General features: G+C 43.4%; 1 long non-coding RNA gene across 2 annotated transcripts in view; it reads right to left on the reverse strand.

Annotated features, from left to right (window-relative positions):
* LOC143788265 (uncharacterized) overlaps positions 1–16,901 on the reverse strand; it is a 28,245-nt gene extending 11,344 nt beyond the window's left edge. The window contains exons 1-4 of one of the 2 annotated variants that reach the window (XR_013218586.1): positions 16,795–16,901; positions 14,500–14,689; positions 14,201–14,249; positions 3,032–3,173 (exon numbers count right to left, since the gene is read on the reverse strand). This is a non-coding gene — a long non-coding RNA (uncharacterized LOC143788265). The remainder of the gene's footprint in view (positions 1–3,031; positions 3,174–14,200; positions 14,250–14,499; positions 14,690–16,794) is intronic. The other variant, XR_013218587.1, reaches the window with a different exon arrangement.
* Between the last annotated feature and the right edge of the window lie 623 nt (positions 16,902–17,524).

A 17,524-nucleotide genomic window follows, 5' to 3' on the forward strand; every position in this document is an offset into this window, starting at 1 on the left:
GCTTCATATTAGTCCGCTGGGCGGTAAAGTGACCGTCATAATCTCCTTCCTGCTGTGCAGACTTGCAGCATGACTTGAGCTGCACTCACCTCTAGCACAGGATGGCGGAAGTTATGAAGGCACACTATATGGGCTTTGCTAGCTCAACTTTAAATGCAGCCATCTGGTACTTTTATATCGCCCTCTACTCACTCCCTGAGTGTTGCAATGCCTGTGGACAGTGTCTGCACAGTCAAGGAGGCAAGTATCTGCTGTATCCTAAGAATTACCTGATGCTCTGGCTGCATCACCTCTCAAACTAAAGTGGACAGGCAGGGTTTACATCTGGAGATGAGCAGATCTTTTGAAATGCAAATTTTCTGACTTTACTGAATTTTCATCAAAAATGTAATTCATTGCGAATACATTTGTATGAATCTTTATACTGGAAGCTTGTAATTCCTTAGAGAATACACATAAGGAAGAGGAGAGAGAAAAAACTCTGCTGACATTAACAGCTTACACTCAATAGGAGAGAGAAAGGACTCTGCTGACCATAAGTGCCTTCACTCTACAGGAGAGAGAGCGGACCCTGCTGATCAAAAGACCTTATACTTTACAGGAGAGAGGTGATCCTGCTGACCATAAGAGCTTACACTTTACAGGAGAGAGAGAGGGTACCCTGCTGATCAAAAGACCTTATACTTTACAAGAGAGATAGGACCCTGCTGACCATAAGGCCATGTGCACACGTTCAGTATTTTTCGTGTTTTTTCGCTATAAAAACACGAAAAAAATGCGAAAAAAACGCTTACATATGCCTCTCATTATTTTCAGTGTATTGCGCATATCTTGTGCAAATGTTGCATTTTTTTCCGCGAAAAAATCGCATCGCGGAAAAAAAAGCAACATGTTCATTAAATTTGCAGAATTGCGTGGATTCCGCACACCTAGGAATGCATTGATCTGCTTACTTTCCGCATGGGGCTATGCACACCATGCGGGAAGTAAGCAGATCATGTGCGGTTGGTACCCAGGGAGGAGGAGAGGAGACTCTCCTCCACGGACTGGGCACCGTATAATTGGTAAAAAAAAGAATTAAAATAAAAAATAGTCATATACTCACCTTCGATGGCCCCCGCACTCTTCCCACCTCTCAGCGGTGCACCCTACCGCTTCCGTTCCTATAGCTGGTGTATGTGAAGGACCTGCGATGACGTCGCGGTCACATGACCGCGATGACGTTGTGGTCACGTGACTGCGATGTCATCGAAGGTCCTGCACACACACCATCTATAGGAACGGAAGCCGCTGAGGAGATCGTCTGTCTGCAGAAGGTGAGTATAACCATTTTTTATTTTTTTTTATTATTTTTAGCATTCTATCTTACTATTGATGCTGCATTAGGCTGCATTTATAGTAAAAAGTTGGTCACACTTGTCAAACACTATGTTTGACAAGTGTGACCAACCTGTCAATCAGTTTTCCAAGCGATGCTACAGATCGCTTGGAAAACTTTAGCATTCTGCAAGCTAATTACGCTTGCAAAATGCTAAAAAAAAGCGAAAAAAACGGGAAAAAAACGCAAAAAGAAACATGCGGATTTCTTGCAGAAAATTTCCAGTTTTCTTCAGGAAATTTCTGCAAGAAATCCTGACATGTGCACATACCCTAAGAGCTTATACTTTACAGGAGAGAGAGAGGACCCTGCAGACCATAAGAGCTTACGCTCCACAGGAAAGAGAGGGAATCCCGCTGACCATAAGAGTTTACACTTTCCAGGAGAGAGAGAGAGGACCCCACTGACCATAAGAGCCATCAATGTACTACAGAGAGAGAGAGAGAGGACCCTTGCCAACCATAAGAGCTAAAGGCCCCGTCTCACATAGCGAGATCGCTAGCGAGATCGCTGCTGAGTCACAAGTTTTGTGACGCAACAGCGACCTCAGTAGCGATCTCGCTATGTGTGACACGTACCAGCGATCAGGCCCCTGCTGTGAGATCGCTGGTCGTGTCGGAATGGCCTGGACCTTTTTTTGGTCATTGAGGTCCCGCTGACATCGCTGAATCGGTGTGTGTGACACCGATCTAGCGATGTCTTCACTGGTAACCAGGGTAAACATCGGGTTACTAAGCGCAGGGCCGCGCTTAGTAACCCGATGTTTACCCTGGTTACCAGCGTAAATGTAAAAAAAAAAAAAACAGCACATACTCACCATCTGATGTCCGTCAGGTCCCTTGCCGTCTGCTTCCTGCTCTGACTGAGATCCGGCCGTACAGTGAGAGCACAGCACAGCAGTGACGTCACCGCTGCTCTCTGCTCTCACTGTACGGCGGCACTGTCAGAGCAGGAAACAGACGGCAAGGGACCTGACGGACATCAGATGGTGAGTATGTACTGTTTTTTTTTTTTTGTACATTTACGCTGGTAACCAGGGTAAACATCGGGTTACTAAGCGCGGCCCTGCGCTTAGTAACCCGATGGTTACCCGGGTGCTGCAGGGGGACTTCGGCATCGTTGAAGACAGTTTCAACGATGCCGAAGTCGTTCCCCTGATCGTTGGTCGCTGGAGAGAGCTGTCTGTGTGACAGCTCCCCAGCGACCACACAACGACTTACCAACGATCACGGCCAGGTCGTATCGCTGGTAAATCGCTATGTGAGACGGGGCCTTTACACTCTACAGGAGAGAAAGAACCCTGCTGATCTTAAGAGATTATACTCCACAGGAGAGAGTAACCCCCTTGGCCATAAGAGCCCCACTGGAATCCGCTGATCTGTGATGGCCCAGGTACTGACCACCACTGTACAAGATATGATAATCCACTAGATGTCATAATTGCAGGGCATTATAGAGATGTCCCCCACCACACAAAAATACATAATCCCCTTCTCTGATGCTTCACAGCGTGGGAAATTTTACCTGGAAATTTTTTTTTGTTGAGAACCGCAAATCAAATTTCAAAATGTTCAATTCACGTGAAACCGCGAATTTCAGGAAAGTCAACTGGAACTTCATCTTCCGCTGATCAATCCACTCATCTCTACTTACATCATCTGATCGACAGAGCCACTCGGGCATTGAAGGAGCCAAGTAAAAGTCCACTTCCCGGAGAGAATATTTCAGCAACATCCCAGTCAGAACTTTGCCGGAACTTTTCTATCCTTTACAACAATACAATTTTCATTTCTCCCTAAGGGGGAAAATATTGCAAATGACGCCAAGACCATACCAACATGTTTAACTGTGAAGAAGATTTTATTCTTGGGATAACCTCAAAGGAACCTATTGTTGCATCATGTTTGTCATTTTACTATGATTTTTTATGGCGGCACACATTAAACCTGAAGTAAATATACAGTGGGGAAAAATGTATTTGGTCAGTGACCAATCGTGCAGGTTCTCAAACTTAAAAAGATGAGAGAGGCCTGTAATTGACTTCATAGGTAGACCACAACTATGAGAGTCAAAATGAGAAAACAAATCCAGAAAATCATCTTGCATGATTTGGCAAGATTTTTTTGCAAATTATGGTGGAAAATAAGTATTTGGTCATTAGCAAAAGTTCATCTCAATGTTTTGTTGCATATCCTTTGTTGGCAATGACAGAGGTAAAACGTTTTCTGTAAGTCTTTACAAGGTTGGCACACACTGTTGGTGGTATGTTGTCCCATTCCTTTATGCAGATCTCCTCTAGAGCAGTGATGTTTTGGGCCTGTCGCTGCGCAACATGGACTTTCAACTCCCTCCAAAGGTTTTCTATGGGGTTGAGATCTGGAGACTGGCTAGGCCACTCCAGGACCTTCATATGGTTCTTACGAAGCCACTCCTTCGTTGCCCTGGCAGTGTGCTTGTTATCATTATAATGCTGAAAGACCCCTACACATTTCATCTCCAATACCTTTGCTGATGGAAAGAGGTTTGCACTCAAAATCTCACTATACATGGCCCCATTCATTCTTTCATGTACACAGATCAGTCTGTTGTCCTGGTTCCTTTGCAGAGAAAGAGCCCCAAAGCATAATGTTACCACCCCCATGCTTTGCAGTAGGTATGGTGTTCTTTGGATGCAACTCAGCATTCTGTCTCCTCCAAACATGACGAGTTTTGTTTCTACCAAACAGTTCTACTTTGGTTTCAACAGACCATATGACATTCTCCCAATACTCTTCTGAATAATCCAAATGCTCTCTAGCTAATTTCAGACAGGCCCGGACATGCACTGGCTTAAACAGAGAGACCCATCTGGCACTGCAGGATTTGAGTCTCTGGCGGTGTAGTATGTTACTGATAATAGCCTTTGTTACGGTGGTCCCAGCTCTATGAAGGTCATTAACTAGGCCCCCCGTGTGATTCTGGGATATTTGCTCACTGTTATGATCATTTTGACCCCACGGGGTGAGATCTTGCGTGGAGCCCCAGATCGAGGGAGATTATCCGTGGTCTTCCATTTTCTTATTATTGCTCCCATCAATATAATAAATAGGGTAATCACATAACACTGCATGAACCGATCACCATCTAGTACATGTACAGTACAGTACAAACACAGAGGGCTATTAAGTGCATGGAGGGTGTGTGAACAGATGTTGTGAGGGATCAGATTAGGAAGAAAAATTTGGTAGGGCAAAATTGGGATAGTTACATAAGTGAGTAAAGGTGATAGGCCAGTTTAAAGACGTGCAGTTTTAGAGCAAGTATAAAACTGTGGGTATTGGGAATTAATAAAATTGACCAGGTTAGTGTATTTCAGAGAAGTGGCGCAGTTTGCAACAAGTCTTGGAAACAGTTGTTGGAGCTTTGGATTATTGAGGATGTTAGTCTTAGATCATTAGCAGAACAAGAGCACACATAAGATGATAGACAAAGATGAGGGAGGAGATATAGGGTGGTGCAGAACTGTGAAGAGCTTTGTGGGTGAGAGTGATAAGTTTATATTGGACTCTGTAGTAGGTGATCAACCAGTTCAATGGCTGGCACAGGGTAGAGGCATTAGTGCAGCGGTTAGAGAGGAAAATGATCCTGGCTGATGCATTCAGGATGGATTGGAAAGGGGAGAATTTGATAAGAGGGAGATCAATTAGTAGAGCATTGCAGTAGTTCAGACGAGAATGAATGAGCAACAGTAAGCGTTTTTGCAGAGTCAAAGGAAAGAAAGGTCAAATTCTAGAGATGTTTTTGAGGTGTAGGTAACATGAGTGAGTGATCGAATGTGGAAAATGAAGGAAAGTTCTGAGGCAATATAGCCTGAAAACAGTGAGAGTACTGCAGAGGAGTAATGATAGAACCACACACAAAATAGCAATATTGGGTTTGGGAAGGTTAGTAGAGGGTGGAAATACAAGGAGTTTAGTTTTTGATAGACTCAGTTTTAGATATCGTGAGGACATGATGTTAGAGACAGCAGAAAGACAATCACTGGTATTTTGTAGTAATGTAGGGGCGAAGTCAGGCGATGATATATAATTGGGTGCCATTAGCATAGAGATGGTACTGAAAACCGAATCTACCGCTGGTTTGTCCAGTAGGGCAGTATATAAGAAGGGGACCTAGAATGGGATTCTAAGGAACCCCAACAGTAAGGGGAAGAGGAGAAGAAGAGCAGCCAGAAAAAGGTACAAAAATGGTAAGGGAGAAATCAGAGAGATAAGAGGGGAACCAAGAGAAAGCAGTATCCTTGAGCCCAGTAGAGCAGAGCTTAGTGAGAAGGAGCTGGTGATCCAGTGTGGAATGTTGTAGAGAGATCCAGAAGAATCACCAGGGGGTAGTAACCATTAGATTTAGCTGTTGTTAAATTGTTAGAGTCTTTAGTAAGGGTAATTTCTGTAAAGTGTAAAGAGTGGAAACTGGAATGTGATGGGTCAAGAAGAGAGTTATCTGAGAGATAGCGGATTAGAAGGAAGTGGACCAAACGTACCAGATGTTTAGAAAAGAAGGGGAAATTAGAGACAGGTATGTAGTAAGCAGCTCAGTTCGAGTTGAGGGATGTTTTTTTTACTAATGTGTGTATGCTGGCGTGTTTGAAGGAGGAGGGAAAGATACCAGGAGAGAAAATGATGTTAAAAATTGTAGTTAGGTGAGTGGTGACAGCTGGGGAAAGTGTTGTGAATTTACTTTTTGGCTCCCTCTAGTGGCTACTAGTGATTTGACTCTGGGTTTGTCAGTCATTCCTTTTATGCTCACCTGGGTCGTTAGGTCAGGGGTGTTGCTATATAAGCTCCCTGGACCTTCAGTTCAATGCCTGGCAACGTTGATATCAGAGCTAATCTGTAGTGCTCTTGTCTACTGATCCTGGTTCCTGCTTGATTAAGCTAAGTCTGCTTTTTTGCTTTTTGCAATTCGTTATTGTTTGCATTTTTTTTGTCCAGCTTGTATATTATCTGTATCCTGACCTTGCTGGAAGCTCTAGGGCGGCTGGTGTTCTCCCCCCGGGCCGTTAGACGGTTCGGGGGTTCTTGAATCTCCAGCGTGGATTTTTGATAGGGTTTTTGTTGACCATATAAGTTATCTTACTATATTCTGCTATTAGTAAGTGGGCCTCTCTGTGCTAATCCTAGTTCATCTCTGTGTTTGTCATTTCCTCTTACCTCACCGTTATTATTTGTGGGGGGCTTGTATCCTACTTTTGGGGTCCTTTCTCTGGAGGCAAGAGAGGTCTTTGTTTTCCTCTTCTAGGGGTAGTTAGCTCTCCGGCTGGCGCGAGACATCTAGCGACCAACGTAGGCATGTTCCCCGGCTACTTCTAGGGTTGGCGTTAGGAGTAGATATATGGTCAACCCAGTTCCCACTGCCCTATGAGCTGGATTTTTGTACTTTGCTGACTTGCTGATATCTCTGAGACCCTCGCCATTGGGGTCATAACAGTTTGCCAGGCCAGTACTAAATGTTAAATGCATTGCAGAAGTGGGATTATAAGAAAGAAAGTTCTGAGGTTTTTTTTCTCTCTCTCATTTTTTTTTTTTTTTTTTTTTTTTTCTTTTCCCCTTTACCTTTGAGTGGCTTGTGATTGCTGCAGACATGAATGTCCAGACCTTGATTACAAGTGTGGACCAGCTTGCTGCTCGTGTGCAGGGCATACAAGATTATGTTACCAGAAATCCTATGTCAGAACCTAAGATACCGATTCCTGAACTGTTTTCCGGAGACCGATTTAAGTTTAGAAATTTCAGGAATAATTGTAAATTGTTTTTGTCCCTGAGACCCTGTTCCTCTGGAGACTCCGCTCAGCAAGTGAAAATTGTTATTTCTTTTTTACGGGGCGACCCTCAGGATTGGGCTTTCTCGCTGGCGCCAGGAGATCCGGCATTGGCTGATATTGATGCGTTTTTTCTGGCGCTCGGTTTGCTTTATGAGGAACCCAATCTTGAGATTCAGGCAGAAAAAGCCTTGCTGGCTATGTCTCAGGGCCAGGACGAGGCTGAGGTGTATTGCCAAAAATTTCGGAAATGGTCCGTGCTGACCCAGTGGAACGAGTGTGCATTGGCTGCAAATTTTAGAAATGGCCTTTCTGAAGCCATTAAGAATGTGATGGTGGGTTTTCCCATTCCCACAGGTCTGAATGATTCCATGGCCCTGGCGATTCAAATTGACCGGCGGTTGCGGGAGCGCAAAACCGCAAATTCCCTCATGGTGTTATCTGAACAGGCACCTGATTTAATGCAATGTGATAGAATCCTGACTAGAAATGAGCGGAAAATTCATAGACGCCAGAATGGCTTGTGTTACTACTGTGGTGATTCTGCACATGTTATCTCAGCATGCTCTAAGCGTCTTACTAAGGTTGTTAGTCCTGTCGCCATTGGTAATTTGCAACCTAAGTTCATTCTATCTGTAACTTTGATTTGTTCACTGTCATCGTATCCTGTCGTGGCGTTTGTAGATTCTGGTGCTGCCCTGAGTCTTATGGATCTGTCATTTGCCAAGCGTTGCGGTTTTGTTCTTGAGCCATTAGAAAATCCTATCCCTCTTAGGGGTATTGACGCTACGCCATTGGCAGAAAATAAGCCGCAGTTTTGGACACAGGTTACCATGTGCATGACTCCTGAACATCGGGAGGTGATACGTTTTCTTGTTCTGCATAAGATGCATGATTTGGTTGTTTTGGGGTTGCCATGGTTACAGACCCATAATCCAGTCTTGGACTGGAAGGCAATGTCAGTGTCAAGTTGGGGCTGTCATGGAATTCATGGAGATTCCCTGCCCGTGTCTATTGCTACTTCTACGCCTTCGGAAGTTCCGGCGTATTTGTCTGATTATCAGGATGTCTTCAGCGAGTCTAGGTCAAGTGCATTGCCTCCTCATAGGGAATGTGACTGTGCAATAGATTTGATTCCAGGCAGTAAGTTTCCTAAGGGAAGACTGTTTAATCTATCGGTACCTGAACATACCGCGATGCGTTCATATATCAAGGAGTCTCTGGAGAAGGGGCATATCCGTCCTTCTTCTTCCCCTCTTGGTGCGGGATTCTTTTTTGTGGCTAAAAAGGACGGATCTTTGAGGCCTTGTATTGACTATCGGCTTTTGAATAAGATCACTGTCAAATTTCAGTATCCTTTGCCGTTGTTGTCCGACTTGTTTGCCCGGATTAAAGGTGCCAAGTGGTTCACCAAGATAGACCTTCGTGGTGCGTACAACCTTGTGCGCATTAAGCAAGGAGATGAATGGAAAACCGCATTCAATACGCCCGAAGGTCATTTTGAGTACTTGGTGATGCCATTTGGGCTCTCTAATGCACCTTCAGTTTTTCAGTCCTTTATGCATGACATTTTCCGGAAGTATCTGGATAAATTTTTGATCGTTTATCTGGATGATATTCTGGTTTTTTCTGATGATTGGGACTCGCATGTGGAACAGGTCAGGATGGTTTTCAAGATTTTGCGTGAAAATTCTTTGTTTGTTAAAGGCTCAAAGTGTCTCTTTGGTGTACAGAGGGTTCCCTTTTTAGGGTTCATTTTTTCCCCTTCTGCTGTGGAGATGGACCCAGTCAAGGTTTGAGCTATTCATGATTGGACTCAACCCTCGTCAGTTAAGAGTCTTCAGAAGTTCTTGGGTTTTGCTAACTTCTACCGTCGTTTTATCGCTAATTTTTCTAGCGTTGTTAAACCGTTGACGGATATGACCAAGAAAGGCTCTGATGTGGCTAACTGGGCTCCTGCTGCCGTGGAGGCTTTCCAGGAGTTGAAGCGCCGGTTTACTTCAGCGCCTGTTTTGTGCCAGCCTGATGTCTCACTTCCCTTTCAGGTTGAAGTGGATGCTTCGGAGATTGGGGCAGGGGCCGTTTTGTCGCAGAGAGGCCCTGGTTGCTCTACTATGAGACCTTGTGCCTTTTTCTCTAGGAAGTTTTCGCCGGCAGAGCGAAATTATGATGTGGGCAATCGGGAGTTGTTGGCCATGAAGTGGGCATTTGAGGAGTGGCGTCATTGGCTCGAGGGTGCTAAGCATCGTGTGGTGGTCTTGACTGATCACAAAAATCTGATGTACCTCGAGTCTGCTAAACGCCTGAATCCTAGACAGGCCCGCTGGTCATTGTTTTTCTCCCGTTTTGACTTTGTGGTTTCGTATTTACCGGGTTCTAAGAATGTGAAGGCCGATGCTCTGTCTAGGAGCTTTGTGCCTGATGCTCCTGGAGTCGCTGAACCTGTGGGTATTCTTAAGGAAGGAGTTATCCTGTCAGCTATTTCTCCAGATCTGCGACGTGTGTTGCAGAGATTTCAGGCTGGTAGGCCTGACTCTTGTCCACCTGACAGATTGTTTGTGCCTGCTAAATGGACCAGCAGAGTCATTTCCGAGGTTCATTCCTCAGTGTTGGCAGGGCACCCGGGAATTTTTGGCACCAGAGATCTGGTGGCCAGGTCCTTTTGGTGGCCTTCCTTGTCAAGAGATGTGCGGTCATTTGTGCAGTCCTGTGGTACTTGTGCTCGAGCTAAGCCTTGCTGTTCTCGTGCCAGCGAGTTGCTCTTGCCCTTGCCTGTCCTGAAGAGACCTTGGACACACATCTCTATGGATTTCATTTCGGATCTTCCGGTGTCTCAGGGCATGTCTGTCATCTGGGTGATATGTGATCGTTTCTCCAAGATGGTCCATCTGTTTCCTTTGCCCAAACTGCCTTCCTCTTCTGATCTGGTTCCTGTGTTCTTCCAGAACGTGGTTCGTTTGCACGGCATTCCTGAGAATATTGTGTCGGACAGAGGATCCCAGTTTGTTTCCAGGTTCTGGCGATCCTTTTGTAGTAGGATGGGCATAGATTTGTCGTTTTCGTCTGCTTTTCATCCACAGACTAACGGACAAATGGAACGAACTAATCAGACTCTGGAGGCGTATTTGAGGTGTTTTGTCTCTTCTGATCAGGATGATTGGGTGACCTTCTTGCCGTTGGCTGAATTTGCCCTTAATAATCGGGCTAGTTCTGCCACCTTGGTTTCGCCATTTTTCTGCAACTCTGGTTTCCACCCTCGTTTTTCCTCGGGACATGTGGAGCCTTCTGACTGTCCTGGGGTGGATTCTGTGGTGGATAGGTTGCAGCGGATCTGGAATCATGTGGTGGACAACTTGAAGTTGTCACAGGAGAAGGCTCAGCGTTTTGCCAACCGCCGCCGCGGTGTGGGTCCCCGACTTCGTGTTGGGGATTTGGTATGGCTGTCTTCTTGATTTGTTCCTATGAAGGTCTCCTCTCCCAAATTTAAGCCTCGATTCATTGGTCCTTACAAGATATTGGAGATCCTTAATCCTGTATCCTTTCGCCTGGATCTTCCGGTGTCGTTTGCCATTCACAACGTATTTCATAGGTCCTTGTTGCGGCGGTACGTTGTGCCTGTGGTTCCTTCTGCTGAGCCTCCTGCTCCGGTGTTGGTTGAGGGCGAGTTGGAGTACGTGGTGGAGAAGATCTTAGATTCTCGTCTCTCCAGGCGGAGGCTTCAGTACCTGGTCAAGTGGAAGGGCTATGGTCAGGAGGATAATTCCTGGGTGGTCGCCTCTGATGTGCATGCGGCCGATTTAGTTCGTGCCTTTCACGCCGCTCATCCTGATCGCCCTGGTGGTCTTGGTGAGGGTTCGGTGACCCCTCACTAAGGGGGGGGGTACTGTTGTGAATTTACTTTTTGGCTCCCTCTAGTGGCTACTAGTGATTTGACTCTGGGTTTGTCAGTCATTCCTTTTATGCTCACCTGGGTCGTTAGGTCAGGGGTGTTGCTATATAAGCTCCCTGGACCTTCAATTCAATGCCTGGCAACGTTGATATCAGAGCTAATCTGTAGTGCTCTTGTCTACTGATCCTGGTTCCTGCTTGATTAAGCTAAGTCTGCTTTTTTGCTTTTTGCAATTCGTTATTGTTTGCATTTTTTTTGTCCAGCTTGTATATTATCTGTATCCTGACCTTGCTGGAAGCTCTAGGGCGGCTGGTGTTCTCCCCCCGGGCCGTTAGACGGTTCGGGGGTTCTTGAATCTCCAGCGTGGATTTTTGATAGGGTTTTTGTTGACCATATAAGTTATCTTACTATATTCTGCTATTAGTAAGTGGGCCTCTCTGTGCTAATCCTAGTTCATCTCTGTGTTTGTCATTTCCTCTTACCTCACCGTTATTATTTGTGGGGGGCTTGTATCCTACTTTTGGGGTCCTTTCTCTGGAGGCAAGAGAGGTCTTTGTTTTCCTCTTCTAGGGGTAGTTAGCTCTCCGGCTGGCGCGAGACATCTAGCGACCAACGTAGGCATGTTCCCCGGCTACTTCTAGGGTTGGCATTAGGAGTAGATATATGGTCAACCCAGTTCCCACTGCCCTATGAGCTGGATTTTTGTACTTTGCTGACTTGCTGATATCTCTGAGACCCTCGCCATTGGGGTCATAACAGGAAAGGGACTGAAAGAGATATAAGGGAATAGGGTCACTGGTGCAGACAGTAGGGCAAGAGGATGTGAGGTAACCTCTTCTACCGAGACCAGTTCAAAGACAGGAAGTGAGCTAGATGAAGTGCAGGAGGGAAGAGAATGCATGATGTTAGGAAATTGGGAGAAAATTTCCTGTCGGTTATGGTCAATTCTTTCTTTGAAATAATTGGCCAGATTGCCAATGCTGAGGTTGCTTGCAGGGACTTGAACTCTTGTGCTGAAGAAGGAATGAAAAGTATGAAAGAGTTGTTTAGGATTGTTGGATAGTAAGGTGATGAGGGAGTTGAAGAAAGCAAGTTTGGAGAGGTGAAGTGAAGAGTTGTATGTTTTAAGCATAATGGATGAAATCTTCGTCCAGATTGGATTTTCTCCACAGACATTCAGTGCAGCTGTAGCACCACTGGAGAAAATGTGATTGCAGCATGTGCCAAGGTTGCCAACGTCTGACAGTTGCTCTATGTGTAGGAGGTGTAGCTTTATCTACGGCACTTTGCAGTGTTTCATTATAATGTTTCAGAGCAAAGTCAGAATACGAAAGGGAGGAGATTGATGTCAATGAAGACTGCAAAGTCTTCATAAGTTTCTGTGTATTAATTGCACATATATTCCTATAAGTGTGGTAAGTGGAGGTTTCCTGAGCGAGGTGACAGCTCTTGACAGAGAATGAAAGAAGGATGTGGTCAGAGAGCGAGAGAGGAGAGGTAGTAAAATCATGCACTGAGCAGAGTCGGGAGAAGATCAGGTCCAGCGTCATTATGTTCCTGTACTTTAGGGGCATCATACAGTGTTGTCAGAAGTGTGGGAGCTTCATACTGTGTGAAGTGGAGTGTGGGAGGCATCACACTGTGTGTGGATGGGCTGTGGAGGCATAATGCTGTGTGATGGCGTATCATGCTGTGTGTGGAAAAGATGTAGATGGTATAATACTGTATGTGAGGGATGTGGGGGCATTATATTGTGTATGTGGAGAGACTGAAGGCATCATACTGTTTGGGGCAATGTATTATGGGGGCATCAAACTGTGCAAGTGTAACGGAGTGTGTGTGTTGTGCTGCATCATACTGCATATAATAGTGCTGTGGGGACCGTATACTGTGTGGGGGGGAATGTACCATAGTGTCATCATACGGTGTGTGGGAAAATGTACTATTGGAGGATAAATAATACTGTGTATGTGTGGGGGGGAGGATGGGGTTGAAGAGAGGCATCCTATGCCATGAAAGTAGTACCATTCTGTTTGGGAACACTAATGGGCTCTCTCATAAAAATGTGTATGGAAGCCCACTTCAGAGCAGTGTTCCGTGCAATGGGTGGGGGTCTCAGAACCTAGACCCCCACCTATCAGAAACACTATGATATACTTGTAATAAATAAAGACTTTTACAAAATGACTGTTGCATTTAAGATTAATTCCCACAGATTGCTTTGCATAGAGGCTCAGGGAACCTGTGATGTAGATGTGCAATATCCTGCAGATAGACAGTGCTCTATTGTGTGATGACAGGTTCTGATTACACAATGAAAATGTTATGACGGTAAGAGATGCAACACCTTATTCAGTGTTATAAAGCCGTGAAAAATAATGTAAGCAATAAACCTTACCTGAAAGAGGAACAAACAATTGCTAATTGTAATAAAGTCAAAGGCCTCATCTGACATTAATTCAGTGCCCTATTAAACACTGAAGTCTCAGCGGCTTCATAGAACAGAACTGTAGGATGCTGCATCTTACAGCATTACAGCATATTGCAGCGAAATTCCCTTGTATAAGCAATGCTCCATAAAACATTATAGTGTGGGCTATACCAAAAATGTTTATGCTGTATTCATAAGGGAAAACGATAACCGCAGATAAAGTAATGTATGGCCACAGCAGAATATCAGTACTGTACAGGTCTGTATTATGACCACACATGGAGGGCTAACAAGATACAAATGTAGGGAAGAGCTACAACAGAGAGTTATCAGAGTCTATGAATAACTCATAATGGCTCTGTACATTATAAAGGATGTCTGGAGCCATTATATGTTTGTGCACATAAGCCCTTAAATGAATGAAAGATGAAATTGTCTGGACTGGAATAACAGGTGTTTCAAGAATTGCTTTCAATTTGCAGGGAATTGTGAGATCAGGAGCCCTAAGGGTACGTGTACATGACGTATTTTAGATGCCGGAGTACCCATATTTTATGCTACAGGAAGACACTTTAGTGGTTTTCCTGAAGCATTTTCTTTGGCATCTTTTCCATTGCTTTTGTGGTTGCTTGCCATAGGTGTCTTTTTTTTTTTTTTACAAAAGAAAACTTTTATATACAAACTAGTAAGAAACTTTCAACCCACCTAAGAATGGGCCAGTAATTTTTTTTAACTGCTTCACATCTTAGGAAACCTGAAATGGTTAACACAAGTTGAAAAGACAGATTGACAAATCATGAAAAGGAGGAAGCGGTGATGGATAGAAAAGTGTGAATGATACCAGCTCTGTCCTCTGATAGCAATTCATTTGAGGACATTACTTGAAGCTTTGGGGGCAGTGCTGGTGTCACTCACTACTTCTTTCTCTACCCCCTGGCAATGCATTTTCACAGTTAGAAATTGTGATGGTGGAGAGAGAAGCAGAGTGCCAGTGCTGCACTTACCTTTCCCACAGTTTCTATCCCCATGGAACCAATACATCTTCAGAGAGTGGCAACTCAAGAAACTGTAGTAAGTGACTACAGCACTGACCCCTGATGTCCTGTTCCAAGAGGGGTAGTAGACGCTAGAGGAAAGTGAGTGCAGCTCCAGCTTCCTGTGACATCCCGTTTGACACTCCTTTCACCAACAAAACTACACAGGAAGAGAAGTAAAAAAAAATTTAAGGTTTAGATAGATAGGGAGAACTGTATAGTATTATATAACAAAGCTAATTACAAAGGTGATTAAGGTGTAAAGATAGATATTAAGAAAGGATATTTTAAGTGCCGGACCACACCTTTAATAGTCTTCTCATATGGGCAAATGCTGCCTTTTGGGCCTCCTTAGGCTCTAGGGTCTTGGTGTGACTGCAATACCTACATCCACTTTAGTCATCCACTTTAGTTACGATCCAGGTTCTTCTAACTCTAACAAAATGTGGATGCTGCATGTAAATCAATGTCCTTCTAACGTTCCACCACCTTATCATCAATCGTTGCTTGTTTTCACATATTTATCTTTACTTGTTAAATGACATTTAGTTTGGTCAACTCACAAACGTGCCAATTGTCAATTCCTTCCTGCAAATTAAAACAGCCATTCTTTTGTACTTATCATACTGCTCTTTAGTGCTTAATTTTAGAGGAACCTTTCACAGTGAGGCAGTATAATAAATTAATAACCTCTATGACTACAGGCTTTGAAACTTTGATATTTGTGCACTAAAAATCTTGGAACTAAATTCCATTCACATCACAGGAACTTGGAAGTATGTCATGAGAAAGTAGCCTATTTGTCAATTATTGGCTGCATTCCCCAAGTTGAATGCCAGTCACGAACATAACTGATACAATACCTACTCTTACAGTAGAATGAAATAATAGCTCGGCACACCACTTAGTACTGGAGACAGGCAGTAATACAAAGATATAAAACTTCTATGACAGGTGTTTTAAGTGGATAAACTTTAGAGATTATGGATCTGCACGGTTTAAAGATCTGTGCACGTTACATTTTCTTCCCTGGAGCCTCTTTTCTGACGCCCATTTGAACACCTTTTGCAGCAGTTTTGCAGTCAACACTTTTTTTTTCACTCCATAAATAAAATAGTGGTGGCATCCAAGCAGAAGCCATCAGGAGAATGCAACATTCACTTCTTTTAGCTTCTTCGCTTCACAGCTTTAGAAGTCTAGAGTAGTTAAAATAAGTTACAAAAGAAGGATGATATGCACAGCAAGTTGTTTTTGACATAACTGTGCAAGTGTGCATTCTTTTTTGCTTTTTTTTAGTGCTTTTTCAGATGGGTTCCAGGGGGAATTCAACTGCAAAAGATGCCATTTTCACAAACACTTATTCCACATAAGAAGTATATGGATATGTTAGCAGATGTTTCTGCCAAATGGCTTTGGAAAAATGCCTATGTAGATTATAAGGAGTTCCCTTGTCAATCATCCAGTTAGGAAGTGGGTCACAATAGGTTTCATTCATAGAAATGTTATGTACAATGCTGTGCCTATACTATGAATGGAATCTTACTGGTAGAACGCAAACAAAAAGGGAAACACGATACCATATTACGTATCCAGTGTTGAGATAATCCAGCGTATCTAATCTAATTATGTGATAGAACAATAATACATTACATATTCCCTACATAATACTACTTGGCACCTGCAGTAAATTTTTCCACTTTAGTAGGTGTCTGGATTTTAATGAGTGGCTGCAGATTCCAGATATGCATTGCATGGCGACTAACCCTATAAAAAAGAGTAAGCACTTTTTAAAGCTGCATATACTTTGTATATTTGATGCATAAAAACAGGATATGCTATAAAAGAAAGTTTGATACAATTTACTACAGTTTTTATGCATTCTTAGATTTCTTCCTTTTTGATACAGAAATAATGTCCTTGAATTCTCATCGTTTGGGACTCAAAATCTAATTCCTGTTTTATAAGAGGTCTCTTGTGTAACATTATTTAGCACTGAGCTGCCCAGTGCTTAAACGCCAAAGCAATCAGTATGTACTGTAGATACCATGAGGATCATTGTAGATCTCTTTAGCCTCTTATGACAGTATCACATTATTACTGTCCGAGCACTGTGCTATTAGAAGAATATGTGCCATAACTAAATACAATCTTTGCATCTATTACTCATGCGACTATAACGGACAGATTGACCTTGAACAACGACCTTATCAGACGGAGTCATTTGCTTTTTGCAACAAATAACGTTTCGTATATTGAATTACTTACGACCTGTGCCCTTCAGACTGTTCTTGCTGTGCGCAGAACGTCATTTTTGTACAAGTTCTGCAATGAGATGATTGTAAATGAACATTATGAAAAAAAGCTATTACCTGACTATTACTGGGTCATCATACTGTCAGATATTGAGGTTTACATAGTGTACAGTGAAAAATGCTGCAGTATATCGTAGGGCATAGGTTTCTATGGTATAAAGGACACTTATAAAGAGACTCAAAAATGATACCGCGCGTAGGTGATTACTTAGAATATTATATATATTATTATATTATATTCTAATCACCTAAGCGCGGTATAATTTTTGAGTCTTCTTATTTGGTCTTTCAGAAGTGGCACATATTCTGAGGATACCAGCAGCTGGGTGTTTTTACAGATCAGTCCCACAGGTTTCAGTGGGAAGGAGTGTTGAGCGCCAGTGTATTTGTGTTTGTAGACTTATAAAGAGGTTACGTCAACTCTGCTGCCATGCCTGTTTTATTAAAGTTGACCTTTTACTGGATTTTTTTAATTTAAACTGAGTACCTCATCCAAATTCTCCCTTGTCACTGATTTTGGAACAGTTTTTCTTTCCCTTCTGTGCCTCTCCCTTCCAAAGTTATTCCCCATACGTAATAAAGATGCCAATTTTCCCTTCTACCAACTAGGCGTATACCACAGAGCTTCTATGTAGGCAATTGCTTTTTCCCTTCTATAACTGAGATTTTATGGTTAAAGGGGT

Source organism: Ranitomeya variabilis, chromosome 8 (genome assembly GCF_051348905.1).
Source record: "Ranitomeya variabilis isolate aRanVar5 chromosome 8, aRanVar5.hap1, whole genome shotgun sequence".
Classification (NCBI taxonomy): domain Eukaryota; kingdom Metazoa; phylum Chordata; class Amphibia; order Anura; family Dendrobatidae; genus Ranitomeya; species Ranitomeya variabilis.